The following is a 21824-nucleotide window of genomic DNA, read 5'->3' as shown; positions in this document are numbered from 1 at the left end:
AAATTAAAATGAACTTTGTAATTTTGTTTATCAGCTTGGGGTCAACGACACAGAAATTTTGCCGGTTACAGATGTAAATAGGAGCATGGGTTCCGTGTGTTGCACTCGTTCATGCAGAAGGCGGCCCACTCCCGCCCCCTGTCAGAGCCCGCCTCCCGCCAGTCAACAGTTAGCCAGTTAAATAAGCCACCTTGGGGTTCTTCGTGACCGTTCTGCTTGGCACCCTGAGGTGCTGATCCAGGCTCTTTCAGAGAGATTTGTTCTTGGATCTGATGCTTGTGATGCACTAAGACAGGTGAGAAACTGGGCATCCCGCTTTTTAAAAATTCTTTTCCTTAGGATGGGTTGGACTAGGAGAGCTGAGAGAGTGGTCCCAGTCACTCACCACAGACGTATTTCAAGTGCCAACTTCACTGACTTGAGTTTTTCAACTGGCCTTCGTTAGGTGAGTAAATGACCACTATTTCTGTTATTTGATTTTTGGAATTGCCCTTATCTCACAACGCCTGATTTCTCTCCCCCCACTTGGGACTTCCTTGATGGCTCAGACAGTAAGGAATTTGCCTGAAATGCAGGACACCCCGGTTCGATCCCTGGATCAGGAAGATCCCCTGGAGAAGGAAATGGTTACCCCCTCTGGTATTCTTGCCTGGAGAACTCCATGGACAGAGGAGCCTGGCGGGCTACAGTCCACGGAGCCCCAGAGTCGGTCACAATGAACGACTAACACTCTCTTTCTATCCACCCACTTACCAGGTGTTTGCAGTCACATACTCTTGTCTATTTTCCTGGGTGTTGTTTTATTCTCACCATTTCTTTGGTTTTGCCAATTCTTGAATTTTTTTCCCCCATGGCTGTTTTCCCCAGTAAGATTACTTTTATACCTGGAGGAGGAGATTGTAAATATGATAGTTAAACATAAGGAGTTCAGTTTCTCCTGTTCACTTTTTTCCTTCTCTGAAGAGGCACTGTCAATATCTTCTCTCCTGTCATTTATCAGACACTAAAATGGCCTGTTTCCAAACTTTATAAATTCCCTTCTCATTGGATTTTAAGCTTTGTATTCTGTTACCTAATATCTCTATTTGTTGTTGTCAAAAGTAGTTCTTCCCAATTTGTATATTTGTTTTTCAGTGTTTGGGGCAGAAAACCAGAGAGCAACGTGAATCCAAGAAAGAGAAAAGAGAACAGAATCAGGGGAGCTGAGTTTAAGCTTTGACCTTGCTGGTTTGTTGAAAGTCTTTGGGCCAGTCCTGACCACTCTCAGCTCATAGTCCTGACATGTAAAATAAGTGGTTTAAAATGGAACTTCCAAGGTCATTTCCAGTGGAGACTGGATCTTTTTCTCATCTATGAAATGGTCATACCATTAACACCTGCCTTGTAGAATATAGACTTGGGATTAAATCAGATTTTTTTTGTGTATGTTTTACATGGTCTCTGTCATTGAGTAGGAGGTCAGAAAGTCGGTAACAGTAAACCCTGCAACAGCACTAATTAGATACATTCTTCTGTCCAGCCCTGTTCTCAACTAAACTTTCTTTTCCTTCTGTTGGACATTGTGAGCTAAGAGAAAGTAACTTGGAGGGAAGAGAGTTCTCAGGGTGGTCACTGAGAAGCTAGGTCTCTGGGTTCTCAGTATTCTTCTAGCCTATTCACCTTGGATCAGATCATCAAAATGAAGCTGGAGTCCTGAAATCAGTGTCACCTGTCTTGGGAGTTCCAACCAGTCGGAGGACGTAGAATCTGTGTGTAAAACAAGGTGGTCAACCCCTCCCAGACAGCCTCAAACAGCAGCTAGCATGAAGTCAGATTTGAATTATGTGGCCAAAGCCTAGAACAGCCCCGTTAGTTGTGCAGACTCATCCCAGTTACCTGGCTCATTTTGCAAGAACAAGACCCTGCATTTTATACATTTCCAGTTTTTAGACCCCATTCATGATATTTAGTTCATTTGTGGGTGAAATATATCTGTTAACAGAGAGAGCTTTACATATTCCGCAAATCCAAGGCCCTAAGTATAGACACCTTTTCTTACAGTTTCATGCCTCATTTCTTCGATTTAGAATCATTCAAGGCTATTTTGGTACCAAGTAATAGAAGTCTAACTCAAACTAGCTTAAACCTCAGAGAAGATTTATTACCTCAAATATTTGAAAAGTCAGGCCTAGTTGCATCCAGGTATTCAAAAGTCAGTTAGAACTTGGTCTTTTTCTCTCATTCTCTGTCACATCTCTTGTCAAAACTTTTCTATCTTCTGTTAAAGTCTCAGACAGTTTCTTGCCTTGTGGTGGCATAAGTAAACCCAGCCCTTCATTCAACTAGCTTTAAATCTGGCAGATAGAGAAACTTTCTTCCATAACTGTGCTGGCTAAGGTCACATCATTTTTCCCCATCCAATCGGTTTGTCCAGCTGGATGGAAGATATTGAATAATCCAGTGATCACCCCACTACTGGTTTGGGGTCAGCCCTATATGGACCAAATGGGTTAAGGCAGATACAGTCTGGTATTCCCAAAGGAAATAGGATTCCTTTACCACAGTCTTCTGCTGGACAGGTAAAACAATGGAAACCATCAAAGATCTCTTTTCCTGGAATTTGGCACTTAAAATAAGAAGCAGACTCACAGACATAGAAAACAAACTTATGGTTACCAAAGGGAAGAGGTGGTAGGGGGATAAATTGGGAGTTTGGGATTGACATATACACATTACTATATTTAAAATAGAAAAGCAACAAAGATCAACTACTATAGCACAGGGAACTCTGCTATATTTTCTATAATAATCTAAATGGGAAAAGAATTTGAAAAAGTTATACATATATATGTATAACTGAATCACTCTTGTACACCTAAAACCAGCACAACATTGTGAATCAGCTATAGACCCATATAAAATACAAATTAAAAAACGATAGAGAAAGCTTAAACATAAAAATTTTTAAAAATGAAAAATACTTTTAATTGTTCAGTTGAATGTTTAAAATAAATCTTAATGGTTTCTATGTTGAATGCCCCGCAGATGTCAGCCTTTACAGTGATGACTAGAAACATGGAAACATGCTAGTTATATAATGATAGGTAGAAAAATATGAAACACAAATTTTATGTTTACAATGGTCACAGTTATACAGATCAAGTCTGGAAGGGAAATTTAAAATATGAAAATAGTTATTTTAGTATGAAAATGTTTAGTGTTTTCCTTTTAAAAAAGTACCTTTACTTAAAGAAGTTTCTGAAAAGAAAAGAGAAAGCAAAGCGAATGAATGAAAGTTGACCTCATTAGACAGAACGTGTGCAGTTTGTCTTGACATCATGACAACTGCCTTTAGCGTATTTGTAGTAGCTTCGAGAGAGATTCCTGTGTCCTTCATAGTGTAGTGCCTGGGTCAAACATTCCACTTTCTCACTGAAGACTAGCCCTGCATTCACTGATTTTATACATTACCAAGATATTACACTTTTATTTAATCTTACTAGATATTAATCCTTCACATTTTCTCACCTTGATATCCTTCACTTTGATTTCTGCTTTCTCCATAGCATAGAATTAAATTATCCAATCTCTCCTCCCATCCTCACTTCAAGGTTTTACCAGTCAGTTATGAGATCAGGGACTGTTGGGGATAGGATCAGAATGACACCTAAGCAATGCAATCAGGTTCCTGAGCTCCTGCAATTTTCCATTCTGATTTAAGAATCTTGAAACTTGAGGGATTTCCCTGGTGGTCCAGCAGTTAAAAACCTTCCTTCCAATGCATGGGATGTGGGTTCAATTCCTGGTTGGGGAACTAAGATCCCACATGACATAGGGCAACTAAATTCACATGCTGCAACTAGACAGCCTGTGAGCCACAGCTACAGAAAGTGCATCCCCCTCAACAAAGACCCAGGACAGCCAAAGAAAATAAAAGAACCTTGAAACTTGAAAGCCTGCCTATCAGTATTCTTTGATCATTTGCCTATTTATTTTTATTTTGGGTTCCTTATATTACCCCTTTGAACGAAATAAAAGAACAAGTCAACTGACTTAATGAATAAGACATTCCAGTATATAGAAATTAAATCTCTGGGATATTTTTCTTTACTTTCAAAGTAATCTTTTGATCTATGCTTTTTCTTTCTATTCTGAGTGTATTATTATTTATGGAAGAATTCTCAAAATTTGTTGTTATTTGCTATTTCTATATAATGAAAGTGAAAGTGTTAGTCAGGCATGTCCAACTCTTTGTGACCTCATGAACTATAGCCCACCAGGCTCCTCTGTCCATGGGGATTCTCCAGGCAAGAATACTGGAGTGGGTTGCCATTTAACCCTCCAGGGGATTTTCCTGACCCAGGGATCAAACCTGGGTCTCCTGCGTTGCAGGAGATTCTTTATCTTCTGAGCCACCAGAGATAATCTATATTATAATATTCCTATTGAATCTTAGTCTGTATTGTTTACCCATCGTTACTCTTATGAATTCCTCTGGACCTTCATGTATCCTCAAAATCTATCTTTGAGAGAATAGGTGTGACTTTGCTATTTTAGAACTGGGCCCCACTACTTCCCCAGGTGTCTGACTGTAACCTCGTCACTTATTGATCTGAGTATTTGTTTTCTCAGCTGTAAAAATGGGGATGATTATGTCTACTTTTCTTGATTGTAGCAGGTATTGAGTGAAAAATATTAGATTGATAAGAGGAACCTGACTATATTTGACCTGTGAAAGTGGTCGTTTCAGGTGGCTGGTATTTATAAAGTCTGAGCACAGTACAGTAGGTCCTGGTTCCATAGATAGTGTGTATTGCAGTGATAGGGGTAGAGAGCACAGAAAGTTTAGGAAAATAAGAGGTCTAGTTTGCAGTTCTGATACACAAAACCTCTGTTATCATTCAATCCAAGTTAAATGGAAGAGTTCGCCCTGGCTCTGGGCCAGACTGAGGCAACATTCAATGGTAAGCAACTCTTAGCAAGTTGGAGGGGATTGGTGGACCCTGTGAAGATAAAAGATACATGTAGCCTTGGATGAAAACCTTGAGTGGTAGATGAGAGCCTCCAATGAGATACAACTTATCATACCTGAGGCCATAGAGTTCTCTAAAATGTTCTCCAGTAATATCAGGTATTTTAGGGTCCATCTATGGTATTTATATGAAAACACTTACAAGCAGAGGTTAAACAAAGTTCTTGTACTAAAAAGTTTCATTAGATTGAAATAAAATGGAAATGGCAAATGAAATACAATTAGTAACTCTGTGTGGTTCAGAGAGAAAGTCTGTGCTTCCATGTTGAGCATTTGCAAACAGAAAGGCTGAGACCCCTTCAATGTTAACATGTCAGCATCAAGGTGGACATGTGAGCTGTCCAGCATGAGATGAAGAACAGACACTCCTTTGTCATTTAATACAGTGATGAGAGTCAATGATCAAAAGCTAGAGGTAAGAGTTATGATGACAAGATTGAGTAAAACCATGTAAGCAATCAGTACTGACAGTCTTAATTACAGAGATACATTTGGATATAGGCTCAGCCACACAGGAGAAAAATGGATGGATGGTGGACCTGGAGGAGGAATGGAGGTGATGGAAACCAAAAGAATCCCTTTCTTACCACCTTTCTTATCCACAAGCTTTCTCAAGGAAAGCCTTTAAAAATGGAAGAAGGGGGATACAAAGAAAAGTATCCTCTTTCTCTCTCTTAAACCTTTGGTTTGCCTCCTTCTGTTCAGTAAAGAACTTTTTCAACAGTACTTCATTTGATCCATACAACAGTCCAAAAACAGAGACTGAATGAAAGTCTTGATTTCATGTGACAGTTGAAGTGACTAAGCCTCAACAAAATTCAGCGATTTACCTGAGGTTGATCTTAGATTTTAAGTTGGGTGTTTCATCTCCCAACATGTTTCTGTTTTCACTAAGGCATTTTATTCTCATGAATTATTTGATGTTGAACTACACTTTTTGCTACATAGCAAAAAGTATACCATAGTATAATATAGTATACCAGACTATACTATATATAGTATACCAGGCTATACTGTACACATCTAGTATAATGTCTATTACTAGACATTAATAGAAATTTTCTAGTAATATCTATTAAAAGGAAATTTGGAATCTGGGCAGCGGAGCAGTATTGGATTAGAAATCAAACAATATATGTCTAATTAATTCAATGAATACGTGATTAATATTTGGCAGTTGCATTTTCATTACAATGTAATTAATTAGAATTTCTAGATAAACAACTTCATGCAGTTGCTGTGAGAATTAAATGTGATAATGTATGTGAAAGTGTCTAGCACAGTGACTGGCAGTTAGGAGGGACTCAGTTATTTGAATATGAATCTTATCAAGACTCATTTTCATGAAAATTTCTTTGAGGTAAAATTTTACCCTTTGGTAAGGAATGAACAATGGAGAAAAGCCATAGAATGCTACCAATAATAACTAACTTCTAAAAAGCAAAGCTCAGGGTTTCAGTTTGGAATCTCTCCCTGCATATCTTGTCATCATCTCAAAATTGCTGCCTCTAAAAAGTAATTTCTAATCTTCTCATGTGAAATATCAATAACCGCAGATATGCAGATGACACCACCCTTATGGTAGAAAGTGAAGAAGAACTAAAGAGCTTCTTGATGAAAGTGAAAGAGGAGAGTGAAAAAGTTGGCTTAAAGCTCAACATTCAGAAAACTAAGATCATGGCATCCAGTCCTGTCACTTTATGGCAAATAGATGAGGAAACAGTGGAAACAGTGGCAGACTTTTATTTTCTGGGTTCCAAAATCGCTGCAGATGGTGACTGCAGCCATGAAATTAAAAGACCCTTGCTCCTTGGAAGAAAAGTTATGACCAACCTAGACAGAATATTAAAAAGCAGAGACATTACTTTGTCAACAAAGGTCTGTCTAGACAAGGCTATGGTTTTTCCAGTAGCCATGTATGGATGTGAGAGTTGGACTATAAAGAAAGCTGAGCACAAAAGAATTGATGCTTTAGAACTGCGGTGTTGGAGAAGACTCTTGAGAGTCCCTTGGACTGCAAGGAGACCCAACCAGTCATCCCAAAGGAAATCAGTTCTGAATATTCATTGGAAGGACTGATGTTGAAGCTGAAACTCCAATACTTTGGCCACCTGATGCAAAGAGCTGACTTGTTTGAAAAGACCCTGTTGCTGGGAAAGATTGAAGGTGTGAGGAGAAGGGGACGACAGAGGATGGCATCACCGACTCAATGGATGTGAGTTTGAGTAAACTCCGGGAGTCGGTGATGGACAGGGAGGCCTGGTGTGCTGCAGTCCATGGGGTCACAAAGAGTTGGACATGACTGAGCAACTGAACTGAACTGAATCCTCCCATGTACTTTTTCCTCTCATTCTTTTCTTTTTCTAACAGAGCCAATCAGATTCCAAGTCATGAATTCTCTCTTCCTTTCAAATACCAGTGGCCAAATTCTTTTAAATTCTCTTCTGAAAGGTTCCATTTTAGTTATCTTCCCTCCGTTTCTTCTACTACTGATCTCCCCAGGTTTTTGTCAACTCATAAGTGAATTACTACCTCTGAAAAGTCTCCATCTTCTTGATCTTGTCCATGTTGGAGACTTTCTTGGACCAATTTTCCTGAATTCCCACTTTTATTATAATAATATTGTGATTAAGAAATTTCCAGCCTTCTGAAACTATTATATATAGAATGGGTAAACAAGAAGGTCCTATTGTGTAGCACAAGGAACTATATTCAATATCCTGGATAAACCATAGTGGAAAAAAGAAAAAAAAAAATTCAGGCTTCCCAGTATCTCATGCACCAAGTCTAATATCCTGTTGGTTTTCAATTACTTTTATAATCTGATCTCTTCCAATTTTTCTAAACACAATATCAAGTCACATATCATCTAGAAGTTTGAAAATCCAACCTTACATTTGGTTTCCTTTTTTTCCTTTTTCTTCTGTGTTTATCAATTACTTAATGCTGTTCTATACTATTTAAGTGGAGGAGGGCATGGCAACCTACTCCAGTATTCTTGCCTGGAGAATTCCATTGTCAGAGAAGCCTGGCAGGCTACAAGTCCATAGGGTCACACAGAGTTGGACGTGACTGAAGTGACTCAGCATGAACACATACTATTTAGGAACTGCTTCTACTTTCCTGGCTTTATTAAGACATAACTGACAAATAAATATTGTATATATTTAAGATGTATAGCTTGGTATCTTGGTAATGAAATAATGACCACAATCTAGCTAATTAACACATTCATTATCTCACATAGTTACCATTTTTTTTTTCTTTTTCTGGGTAAAAATACTTAATATTGATATTTACCCTCTTAGTAGATTTCAATATGTTTTTGTTAATATACTCACCTTGCTCTAGGTAGATCTCCAGAATTTATTCATCTTGCACATCTGAATGTTTTTACTTTTTGTCCAGCATCTCCCCATTTCTCCTCCCCCACATCCCTCAGCAACCAGCATTCTGCTGTCTGCTTCTATGACTTTAAATACTTTAGAGTTCAAATGTGAGTGAGATAATACAATATTTGTCTGTGTCTGGCTTATTTAACTATGAAAGTGTGTAACTTACTCAGTTGTGTCTGACACTTTTTGACTCCATGGACTGTACCCTGCCAGGCTCCTCTGTCCATGGAATTCTCCAGGCAAGAATGCTGGAGTGGGTTGCCATTCCCTTCTTCAGGGGATCTTCCTGACCCAGGGATTGAACCTGGATCTTTTACGTTGCAGGCAGATTCTTTACCATCTGAACCACCAGGGAAGCCCATATTTAATTACACATCAGTATAATGTCCTCCAAGTTGATCCATCTTGTTGCAAATGGCAAGATTTCCAACTGTTTTAAGGCTGAATAGTATTCCATTGTGTATTGCAATTTCTTTATCTTTTTCTCTGTTGATAGACACTTGGGTTGTTTTTGCTTCTTGACTACTGTGAATAATGCTGCAGTGAACATGGGAGTGCAGATATCTCTTTGAGATACTGACTTATTTCCTTCAAATATGTACCTGGAACGGGTATTGCTGGATGATATATTAGTTCTATTTTCAATTTTTAAGGAGCTCCTTTACTGTTTTCCATAACGGCTCTAACCAATTCACATTTCCACCAGTGTGTACAGGGTTCCCTTTTTTCCCGCATCATTATCAGCATGTTGTCTTTTGTCATTTTGATAATGGTCACAACAATCACTTCTTTTATTTGTTTGCTTTCTATCTCAGTTCTTATTTACCATTAGGATAAGAGTTCCTATGCTGTACTTACGTGCTTCTAACAGAATCTAAACTAATTCTAAAAATATTGTAGTAGCTCAATAGATATTTATCAAATTGAAATGGATTTAAGTAGAATCTACCCATGGAATTTTGTTTTAAGGTATGTATAAAAGGCTTGCACAGAGCTGTCATCAGGTGGCGGCAAAAAATTGCTTGTCACATAATTTGCATATAATTGTAAATTATGACCTTATATGACTTAAACTTTTTTAAGCTTTCCAGTTTGTGTGTGTGTACTTTAATTGAAATATATTCTGAATAATATCAATGCATTAGCCAATTGTATAATTTTTATGGTTAGGGCAAATGTACAATCTTTTGAGAATTAGAGATACCTCAAGGGCATAATTTTAAATAAATGTGTTTTGGATTTAAAATGAAAAAAGAATGCTAATATTCACCAATATTTTAAAAGAAGAGATGTGTCCCAAATACTCAAAGATCCTGTGATGTTGGGAACCAGGTAAGTTTTGGCATAAGCTGTGTAGAAACCTTATCATGGTATGATTTTTTGGTTAAATTTCCATCATTGGTCCTTTTCATGAATATTTATTTAAATCTCAATGGAAATCATTGCTCATCTGAAAGGGAGTTAACAATCCTTAATAGCTTCTTCTGATTTGATTGATGTTTTTGTCACTTTCCTTGAAGTAAATAGGTTCCATTAGCATACCAAATATGCTATCTGTCCTTTTACCTCTACAGGCATGTAACTGACCACTCACTTAAGATTTAAATATCCCACCTAGGGTTTTATTGTCAGTTCAGGGTCAATGTTTCTAGGGAGAAAAGGAAAGAGCTTTATTTAACTAGTGAGTAGTTAAAAAAATGTAGGGAAAATAGTTTTCTTGATAATAAAATCCACCCCAGTTAGATCAGTTATTTACTCTACCATCAAAGTGTGCAAAATATAAAAATAGTTGAGATTACTGAAATCAGTGTGTATCGAGGAAAAAATTGAAAAAAATACTGGGGATGATTGGGAAGTGGTTAAAATATTCAGTAATCTTGAATAAAAGAGATAAAAGTAATTCTTGAAAATAAGGTGTGGCATCCGGAGATCAATAAATCTGAGCAACAGACCATTTCATACATATTCTCTCAGAGAGTAAATGAATCCCAGAGAGACATGTGTGAAGTTGTGGTTGCCTTTTCAGACCACTAGCATTCAGGGTTGATTAAAGAGTCTGAGTGGCCTGGAAGAGGTCACTCTTGGGACACTCCTAATTTTTCTAAGGCACTTGGGTACCATTCAGATGTGCTTGTGGTCATTGAGAAACCAGAAGTGCTCTACACCCAGAAATTCACTCCTCCCAGCACAAATTCCTTTTTGATTAAATTTCATGGAGACTCTGAGTATATTTGCTCTAATCACGTATAACAGTTCATGAACACAGAGATCAAGAAGGGGATGTGTGATGGGAGATCAGGGGCAGACCAAGTGGCCCAATACAGCCCTGGTAGAATGAATGGGCTTTGGATGAGTCTGATGCTTTCAGGTGTGGAGAAGCAAGGCTAAGTTTGTTTGCTTGACCAATTGTTTACAAAAATGTTCCTTAATGATGCCAAATTTTTTTTTTTAGCAAATTTATTAATAATAGCAAAAATGTTAAAAAAAACACAGCAATCCAAATGTCCATCAACAGGTAGGTGGATAAATTGTGGATTAGTCATGCAATGTAATACTACTTAGCAATAAAAAGGGGGAAACTCCTTATCTCATAGTCATATAATAAGAGAAAGAATATAAATTTTAAGATTCTGTTTATATTAAATAGTAAAACTGGCAAAACTAGACCCCAGTATTTAGCAAAGTGTCTTGGGTCATAAAATTATACAGGAATGCAAGGAAGTAATTACCACAAATGGCAGGAGAGTGGTTACCTTTAAGGAAGGTCAAGTGAGTGAAAGTCGCTCAGTCATGTCCAACTCTTTGCGACCCCATGGCCTATACAGTCCATGGAATTTTCCATGCCAGAATACTGGAGTGGGAAGTCTTTCCCTACTCCAGAGGATCTTCCCAGCCCAGGGATCGAACCCAGGTATCCCTCATTGCAGGTGAATTCTTTACCAGCTGAGCTATCAGGGAAGCCCAGGGAAGGGGCACAAAAGGAGGTCCTGGGGTTCCAACAGTATCCTCCATTTTTTTTTTCTTAATGTATATATTTTAGTGAAGTATAGTGGACTTACAATATTTCAGGTGAAACCGCAAGGTGATTCATATACATATGTGTATACATATACATACACTTGAGTCATGAAATTATACAGGAATGCATATAATGCATATAATGTGTATACACACATACACATATGTGTATATGTGTTATACATATACACATATATTATTTTTCAGATAATTTTCCATTGTAGTTTATTACAAGATACTGACTATAGTTCTCTGTGCTACACAGTAAATTTTTGTTGCTTGTTGCATGTCTATTTTTTAAAATTAGAAATCTAGCATTCTATTCATACTAAGTCAAACAAGTGAAATCAAAATGTCGTAAATTTTTTAGTTAGGCAAAAATTCATAAGTTTTCTAAAATATATATATATATAATACATACTACTTATATATATGTATACAAAAGCTTTTCTACTACACTTTATTAAGGCTTGAGAACATCAAAAAAAGAAGGGATGGAAAAATTGGAAAACATAAATTAAGTGAAATGGAAGCACTGAATATGAAATAGAAAAAGTGAAACAAGCTAGATAAAAGTAAAAGAGCATCATACAGTCCAGTTGGTTTTAGCATGGCTGCTCATTAGAAACATATCTGGAGCTTTGGAGAGAAAAAAGCAATACCTGGGCATTTGTGATGCCAGACTTTTAAAAGACCTCAAAGGAATTGATTTAAGTTTTTAATTATAGAGAAATGGAATGGTATGTAGAACAAATAACTCTGTGCTTCAAGTAGTAAGCCTTTGACTCCCAGTTCTGACACTTTAATGTAGATACTCTCTGAGTTTGTTTCTTTTCTCAGGGAGAAAAAAAAAGCTGTGAGAACAATTCAGTGAGATAATAATGTAGAATGTGAACACACTTTACAAAGGGTAAATTTTCAATCAGATAAAGTGTAATTTTGAGATCACTTTCTAGTTTCAAGATGGACTTGCTCCTACCAAGGGTACCACACTAGCAGACTGAATCTTAGATGACTTTCTGCCACTTAGATGATCCCCTGGACCAGAAATGCTGTCTGTGCAGTCAGCTGATCCCCAGAAGTGGAGCCAGCTCTGGGCTCTGTACTTACTTCCTTGTTACTTCTCATCTTAAACAAGGTCGACTATGTGGTCCCAGCCAGTCAGGTGCTTTCTATTTTTTCTCTCTTGTTCTTTATTTTTTTTATCCTGTACAAGCTTCCTGACTTCTGTCTCATTTTGCAATTCTTCAAGTGGAGATTGTCTGCTTCATAAAGTGTTAAATAGAGTTTGTATCATCGAAATTGTCTTCTCTAGTCATGTGTTAGCACACCTATTTCAAACAACTCTTTGTTTTGAAATAACAATAATTTCAGATTTATAGAAAAGGTGCATAAATTAGTACAACACTTGCAGATACTTCCACCCTGATCCTCAAATGTTACCATTTTACTGCATTTGCTTAGTCCTTCCCTTTCTTCTGTCTCTGTTGCTCTCTTTCTGTTTCTTTCATAAAAAGCTTTTTTGTCTTATTTATTTGGTTGTGCTGGGTCTTAGCTGTGGCATGTGGGATCTAGTTCCCTGACCAGGAACCTAGGCCCCCTGCAAACCTGGGCCCCCTGCATTGGGATCTTTGAGTCTTAGCCACTGGACCACCAAGGAAGTCCCTCTCTCTCTATTTGCTTGGATTTTTTTCAGAACCATTTGAGAATAAATTGTGGGGATAATTCCTTGTTCCCCCTAACTGCTTCAGTATGTGTTTTCTAAAATTGAGGACATTTTCTTACATAATCACAGTACACAATAAGGAAATTAACAGTTAATATAGTACCATTATCCAGTTTACAGAGCTATTCAAATCTCACCAGTTGCTTTCTAATGTCTGAGATTTACTTCTATCAAATGGTCAACAGTTTTAGAAATATGCACCAGAACACATCTGATTGCTAGGAGTCAGAGAAGATGGAAAGGAAAAATAATAAAAACAAAGTATGGTAGTTTTACTCTCTGAATAAAAGCTCTTTCTCTTTTTAAAAAAAAGAAAATTCCTTCTAAAAATACTGTGTCCATCTTTGCATAGATTGTCATCTCTGGAGAAGTGATGAGTATTTATCCACTAGTTCATACCTCATGAATTCAGTAAATTCAGTGAATTTATTGAGTTGCCACTATATGCCAAATAGTCTGCTTAAGTAGTAGGAAAACTGAACTATGGTTTTAGCCTGAAAAGAGCTCTGAGTACTGTTGGGAAGATACTCTTTTCAATATGGATAAATAATTGATTCAATACCACGTGAAGAGGAGAGAGGAAAAGACAAAACAAAGTCTCTCCTTTACATGATTTTAGACACAAAAGGGACAATATAATTTCATGAGTTGTGTTGCTAATGATTGGGACATAGGTGAAGGACTGTTTGTTTGCCTGGCTTAAGGAAAACATATTCTTAAGTCCCATAAGTCCAGAGATGCAGTGTTAACTCACTTTCTATTTCTCTATTATTGGGAATCATGTGTCTGAATCAATAGATTCAGATTTTTTTTGAAATTTGGATAAATATTATTTTAAAGGTTATAGCATAAGAAACATAGAATGGAAATTTTTCTATAAAATCTCACATTCTTCTTTATTGTTGAAACTAAGATAATCATTTGTTCTAATTATATTTCCTTTGTCCTTATATTTATTTAGATAGAGTATAATATAAAAGGAGAAATATACAAAATAATTTTGAGATATATGCATTTCCAGGAGATATGTACTTTGGGAAATAGGATATTCTAATGTAGTCATTTTTTACAATGACTTAGCAAGACATATATGTGCTAAAATAAATACTGAAGCACAAAAAGCACTAAAACTAAATTCAATTAACTTATTAATGCTGATGGTGGATGACTTTACATTTTTTGTAACAGTAGACAAGGGATGTATAAAAAGAGGCATCTTTAACTGATTCGATAGACCTATGATTATCTTTCAAGGATGAAGTTTATTTCCACCTCAGCCAGGATCTATAAGAGCAATGATACACAACAAGTCACACACACATGGACAGTGCAGTGAATAAAGAAAAAGGAAATATCCAGATATCACTTAAGCCTAGAATACTGCATTAGATATTAGGTGCCTCAGAACCAATAATTTGAAGAAAAATTGGAGCTAGGCCAGGAGAAAGCAATTGCAATGATTAAGAGAAGGAAGGGATTAATTTATAAGAAAAGATTTAAGTAGACAAATATATAGCTAGGCAAGTAATGACTACATGGTATATTATAAGATTCTACAAATATTTGCAAGTTAAAGAGGTGGGAGTAGAATTATTTAAAATGATATAAAAGAGTAAGTTACCAGGAGTAATTTAGTCAGAAGAACTCTTTGACATTGAAAATCATTAGTTGTTGGAAAACTCTTCTAATAGGAAGTTAAAAGTACTTATTCTTTCTGAAGATTTGAACTGAGGTGGGAAATAATTCTTGATTGAGAGTAGTGGTTTTATGGTAAGTGGAAAGACTGATCAAGTCATTCGACTCCATCCTTCTTCATGAACAAAGACATCAAAGATACTAAATCTAAGATTGGTTAACATAGTGTCTACCAATCACTCAAAAGTTCATGTTAATTGCTAGTGCCCAATAACATGTTTAAATAATGCTACAAAATTAAACTCCCCATTATAAGCAACTTCAGCAATTTGTTATCTTTATTTGAGGGGTCATAATTGGTTTGAGGCTTCATATTTTCATTGCAAACAGTGCCTATCATGATGTGTTGGGCAACCATTGTGACCTCATATACACTTTTAAGGTAGAAAGCCATATTTACTTTGCAAGCAGGGTGTTTATATTTGAATTGATTCCAGAAAAAAAAATTGAGATGTTTACTTGTCCCGCTTCTGATCTGGAAGATTTGTTTACATGTATGAAAAGACTTTTCCACTGCTTCATGCCCCACCAAACTGGCTGTCAAATAAAAAGGTTTATTTGAGGTGTTCTGTCATTTCAGTTCCTATTTCTGTCTTGGTTTAGACCCTTTTCATTTCCCAGGAGTTCAGTGCAAGAGCTCACAGTCTCTAACATCATCATTATCCATTTTCTGCTGCTCCTCTACCTTGCTACCAGAGACACCTTTCTAATGCAAATATGATAGTGTCTTGTTGGCTCATAAATACTCTGTGGATCACAATTACCTACAGGATTAAGTTTAAACCATTTATTCAGGTCCTTCCAGGATCTGTTCTCGATTTACTTTTTTCAGCCTCATCTCTAGTTCCTTCCTGGGTTTCAGGTCCTAGAGACTGCCCAGTCTTTCTCACCCCACCTCTGCTCATGCTGATCTTTTTGCCTAAATCCTTCTCACCCTCCATGGTTCCACTCAGATCCATTCAAAAGAAACTTTCATACGAGCATAGTTTTTCAACTTTTTGCATTTCTGGTAGCATTTGTGTTGCTTACATGACTCAAATTAGTTTTGTGTCTCCTTTTCCCCTGACGTTACCTTTTTTTGAGAACAAAATCAGGATCTTATTCACCAGCACACTCCTGAACATGTGGCCTTGTACATTCTAGGTTCCTAATACATTTTTATGGAACGACAGAATGCTCACCATCTTCATGTGGAAGAGATCCCAGAAATGATGGCAAAACAGATGAGTTTTTCCAACCATATTGGATTCTCCTAAGGTCTCCAAGAGGGTAAAGTATAATACACAATTATTTTTAGGTTTCCTTAGGCAGTTTTAAGATGTGACTCAATTTAAGCAACATAAATGTGTAATAGTCTATGACACACTTCATCCTTTACAATATTCTGACTCTTGAGCTGTGTGCTTTTCTTTTCAGCCATTATCTCCACCAGATGTATTATACAATTATTTAATCAGTTATGAGTTCTTTTCTATCCTTGCATTCTGGACTGTGAGCATCATGGAAGTAGTGTTTTCTTTTTTGTTCATTTTTTATCCCCACTGCTCTCAGCAATGCTTGACAAAGAGCAAGTGTTTAAGTACTTTTGAAAAAGTAAATGGTCTTACATTGTATCATTTATGTTATTAAAAGAGCTACTTATTTTGTTACTGTCAAGTTTTGGACCATTACATTTAACATTTTATAAAGCACAAAGCTTTGAGTCATCCAGAAAACTCACACTGATTCCTCACAATTTTTATTTTTATGGAGGAAGTGATTGCCCACTATCCATGAATGTTAGATTAGTTATTAATAATAGCAGTCTTGCAGAACAGAAAAATGTTAAAGATTTATCTATAAGGTCTTAGAATTTTTACAGAAAATGGTATAAACATGAAATCCAACTCAGCTTCCCCAATAATTGTTTGACTTTGGGGATAAAAATGAATCTAATTTGACATTATTTTTGGCACATCATTGTACATCATTTGTTTTTCATCATCCTTGTTCTTTTCACTGTCATTGAAAAAGCTGTTCCAATTCCTTTTGAAACTAGCATATCATGCCAGTAGAATTTTTAAAAGGACTTACACATTTTAAAAGCTGGGCTTCAGGAGGAAAAGTCAAATGTATACCTGCCTTAAATTGTATGGGATAATCATAGAGCCTTTGATCTTAGGTTGGCAACTTGCCCCAGACACTGTGCTCACCATCCACACGTGTACATATGGATTTTGTTAAAGGACTTTTAAAGTGAATATGTTCTACTATCTCCCTTTAAAAATTAAGTCAACGCTTTTTCTGTCTTTTCTCTTTTTAGGATATGAACATCTAAGTATTTATGAAAGTGAAAGTCAGTCAGTTGTGTCTGACTCTTGCGACCCTATGGACTTGTAGCCCACCAGGCTCCTTTGTTCATGGAATTCTCCAGGCAAGAATACTAGAGTGGGTTGCCATTCTCTTCTCCAGAGGAGAAGAGAACCTGGGATCGAACCCAGGCCTCTCATATTGCGGGCAGATTCTTTACTGTCTGAGCCATTATCAAAAAATTTTGCATTGTATTTGTAATGAAGAGAGATGGAAATCATAGTTAATATAGAAGTGAATAGTAACATAATTTTTGTGTTTTAAAAATTTTCCTGAGATTTTTAGGGCATTATTGTTTGTCCTCTTAATATCTGGAGGGAATACTTGATTTCCTTTAAAGAGATGGCTTAATTTCTTGCTTTATTACCACTACCTCTCTCTGTGTGAATGTGTGTGTATGTATGTGTGTGTATTGTCTTGTTTTTATTTATTGTTTATTGATAATTTGGGGCTTTGATATACTAGATTTTCTCCAAATAGAAGATAGAATTTTCTTTGGACTTTCAGGATTTGTACACATATCAAAGTTTTGTTAGGGTTAAAATCGGGTATTTTTAGTGAAAGTTGCTCAGTCGTGTCCAACTCTTTGCAATCTCATGGAATTCTCCAGGCCAGAATACTGGAGCGAGTAGTCTTTCCCTTCTCCAGAGGATCTTCCCAACACAGAAATTGAACCCAGGTCTCCCCCATTGCAGGCTAATTCTTTACCAGCTGAGCCACAAGAGAAGCCCCAGAATATTGGAGTCGGTAGCCTATCCCTTCTCCAGCGTATCTGCCCAACCCAGCAATCAAACTGGGGTTTCCTGCATTGCAGGTGGATTCTCTACCAACTGCACTATGAGGGAAGCCTGAAAATCAGGTATAGTAATGCCTAATTGAGGAGGAGAGTTTTTATTTTCTTTTAAAAGAGTGAAGCATTAATTTTGACCGTTTTATAGATTTACCAATTAAAAATGCCAAATTCAGGAAGCACACTTTACAGATAAAATTAGATTACAATCATTAGCATGACTCTCTACATGCTAATTTACAGATAAAGGAATGCCAAAGTTAAGGCAAATTTGAGACATATCATTAAGAAGAGATTGGCAAATGAGATATGAAAAAAAGAAGAGATTGGAAAGAATTCTGAATTCATAAAAGCACAAACTCTGCACCTAGTTTTGCTACAGGTTTTTCTCTGATCTTGGCAAGTCACTAGCTCCATTTGTCTTAGGGTTCTCATCTGTAAAATTGTAGTCATCAGACTTGACACTGCCTTTCTTAAAAGGAGATGTTATGAGGATGGATAAGGTAATGCATTGTGGTAAAATGCTTTGAGGTCCTGAGAAGAAAGGTGTTACATATATACAGAGTATTATCTCACATGAAAAATAGCTGCAGAATTTTAAATATAGCTACTAAGAGGCACAAGCAACTCCTAATCTATATTTTTATGCAAAGTGGAAAATTTCTTGCTAAAAAGAAGTGATGTTCACAATTTGATTAGCAAATACATCATCACCTCTTACTCTTATTTTGTCACTAACACACTTTTAAAACTTAACGAGTTATCAAACTTCCTATCACTGCATCCTGTTCTTCCCACTGGGAACTTGGGAGTCATCTTCAGTTCTTTTCTCTTTCTTGGCCCCTTAATCCTTACTACTTTTTGTGGGTACTATTTGTTAACTCTCTGTTTCTTTCTCTTTCTATCCCTGTGCACCTCCAGGAAGTTATAGTGGCTAACAGATCACATCCAGGAGCCAGATCACTTGAATTCAAATTCCAGATCCTTCATATACTATGCAAATTAGACATCTTATTTAACCACCCTTGGCCTTAATTTCATCATCTATAAAATGGGTATAATGATGATACTTATCTAAAGAGGTTGTAGAGGGAAATAAGTAAGCTAATACATGTAAAGTTGCCTGTGACTATGCCTGGCACATAGTAGGGTGCTTTTCAGGTGGCTCAGTGATAAAAGAACTGCCTGCAAATGCAGGCTGCATGGGTTTGATCTCTGGGTCAGGAAGATCCCCTGGAGGAGGAAATGGCAACCCATTCCAGTCTTCTTGCCTGGATAATCTCATGGCTAGAGTCTCCTGGAGGGCTACAGTCCATGGGGTCTCAAAGAGTCGGACGTGATTGAATGACTGAACACACAAGCACAGCACACAGTAAGTTCTCAATTAAGTTTAGCTGCTTTTATTATAAAGACACTTGCAATCATCTTGTATTCATTTATTATTCTTTACATTTATTAGGTAATAGCCTTCCAATAGCTGATTTTTACAACACAATTGAATTTTCTTTTTAAACTTATTCTTTTTCCAATTTTGTCTTTTTTTTGCTTTTTTTTGACATTCTAAATAAGCTGGTACTTACTTGAAAATGAATATGAAAATTAAGTAAATGTCCATACATACGGTTGTTGTTCAGTCGCTCAGTGTTGTCAGACTCTCTGCAACACCATGGACTGTAGCACCATACATTTGAGGTTTAAACAGATCCAGAGATGTTGCCAAGTGGACAGGAGAGGTGAAGTTGTGTTCTTCAGATCTGTGGTCTTCCATGTTTCTTCTTGGTTTTCATCCTTTGAAATGTCTTAACTTCCATGTTCTGTGTACTCTTCAATAAAGTAAATTTGTTCTAAGCTTTTACTATATTCCGTGCACTTTTCTAGGCTGAAGGACACAGAAATTAATAAAACCCTTGAATGTTCATTCTCTCCGAACTCACATTTTAATGACTGCAATCTTTTTGATAATAGTATACAGAGGTTTTAAAGATATAAACCAAGGAAAAACAAACACTTTCTGTAAAGGGTCAGACAGAAAATATTTTAGGGTTTGTGGGCCACACATGACCCTTACTGTATACTCTCTCTTTTTTCCCCTTTACAATCTTTTTAAAATGTAAAAACAATTCTTAGCTCAACATCCTTTTTCAATTTTGCATCAAATCCTCCCCAAGCTCCCAAATGATCATCTTCTAGTTCCTAACCTTGTTGTTCAGTCACTCAGTCATGTCCTACTCTTTGCGACGCCATGGACTGCAGCACGCTAGTCTTCCCTCTTCACCAGCTCCCAGAGCTTGCTCAAACTCATGTCCATTGAATCAGTGATGCCATCCAACCATCTCATCCTCTGTCACCCTCTTCTTCTCTTGCCCTCAGTCTTTCCCAGCATCAAGATCTTTTTCAATGAGTCGGCTCTTTGCATTAGGTGGCCAAAGTATTGGAGCTTCAGTTTCAGCATCAGTCCTTCCAATGAATATTCAGGACTGATTTCCTTTAGGATTGACTGGTTTGATCTCCTTGCAGTCCAAGGGACTCTCAGAGTTTTCTCTAACACCACACTTCAAAAGCATCAATTCTTTGGCACTCAGCCTTCTTTATGGTCCAACTCTCACATCCTTACATAATACTGGAGAAACCATAGCTCTGACTAGATGGACCTTTGTTGGCAAAGTGGTGTGTCTGGTTTTTATTAATGCAGTGTAGGTTTGTCTTAGCTTTTCTTCCAAGGAGCAAATGTATTTTAATTTCATGGCTACAGTCTCTATCTGCAGTGATTTTGGAGCCCAAGAAAATAGTCTGCTACTGTTTCCATTGTTTCCCTCTCTATTTGCCATGAAGTGATGGGACCAAATGGGACCAGATGATCTGTTTTTTGAATGTTGAGTTTTAAGCCAGCTTTTTCACTCTCCTCTTTCACCTTCATGAAGAAACACTTTAGTTCCTCTTCACTTTCTGTCAGGAAGGTGTCATCTGCACATCTGAAGTTATTGATGTTTCTCCCAGCAATCTTTATTCCACCTTGTAATTGACCCAACACAGCATTTCTCATACTCTGCATATAAGTTAAACAAGCAGGATGATGATATATAGCCTTGATGTACTCCTTTCCCAACTTGGAACCAGTCCCTTGTTCCATGGCTGGTTCTAACTGTTGCTTCTTGGTTTCTCAGGAGGCAGGTAAGGTGGTCTGGGATTCCCATCTCTTGAAGAATTTTCCACAGTTTGTTGTGATCCACAGAATAAAAAGCTTTAGTGTAGTCAATGAAGCAGAAGTAGATGTTTTTCTAGAATTCCCTTTCTTTTTCTGTGATCCTGTGGATGTTGAGAATTTGATCTCTGGTTCCTCTGCCTCTTCTAAATCCAGCTTGTACATCTGAAGTTCTTGATTCACTCATTGTTGAAGCCTAGCTTGAAGGATTTTGAGCATTATTTTGCTAGCATGTGAAATGAGTGTAATTGTGTAGTATTTTCAACATTCTTTGGCATTGCCCTTCTTTGAGATTGGAAAACTGACCTTTTCCAGTCCTGTGGCCACTGCTGAGTTTTCCAAATTTGCTGGCACATTGAGTGCAGCACTTGAAATCAAACTTCTAATATTCCTCAAGAACCACTTGCATCCACCCAGACTATCTACCCTCATTGCCAATAATGTAGTCTGGTGTGATCCTTCAAGCAGGTCTATATCCCTGTCATTTTTCACCATTGTATCCTCTGTTTCCACTTTGAGCTCCTCCATTTATTTTTGAAAAAATATGCCAACCCTTTTCCTGCTTCACATCTCTGCTTCTCTATGGAGCCTTTTCCAGTAATTCCCTCCTTCTTCTGACCTATCTAATCACCAACAAT

General features: G+C 37.1%; 1 long non-coding RNA gene across 9 annotated transcripts in view; it reads left to right on the top strand.

Moving 5' to 3' along the window:
- LOC145530100 (uncharacterized) overlaps nt 1–21824 on the top strand; it is a 123473-nt gene that overhangs the window by 16250 nt on the left and 85399 nt on the right. The window contains exons 2-6 of one of the 9 annotated variants that reach the window (XR_014071451.1): nt 340–445; nt 15989–16114; nt 17148–17258; nt 17890–18053; nt 19182–21013. The exons of 1 other annotated variant lie outside the window; for it this stretch is intronic. This is a non-coding gene — a long non-coding RNA (uncharacterized LOC145530100). Of the gene's footprint in view, nt 1–34; nt 296–339; nt 446–1134; nt 1426–15988; nt 16115–17147; nt 17259–17889; nt 18054–19181; nt 21014–21824 lie in introns of those variants that run through there. 7 more of the 9 variants (XR_014071450.1, XR_014071447.1, XR_014071452.1 and 4 more) reach the window with 7 other exon arrangements.

This window comes from Giraffa tippelskirchi, chromosome 12, assembly GCF_054371585.1.
Source record: "Giraffa tippelskirchi isolate mGirTip1 chromosome 12, T2T-mGirTip1v1.2.pri, whole genome shotgun sequence".
In the NCBI taxonomy this organism is placed as follows: Eukaryota; Metazoa; Chordata; class Mammalia; order Artiodactyla; family Giraffidae; genus Giraffa; species Giraffa tippelskirchi.
The sequence above is the reverse complement of the archived record's forward strand: the minus strand, read 5'-3'. Positions and strand labels throughout refer to the sequence as shown.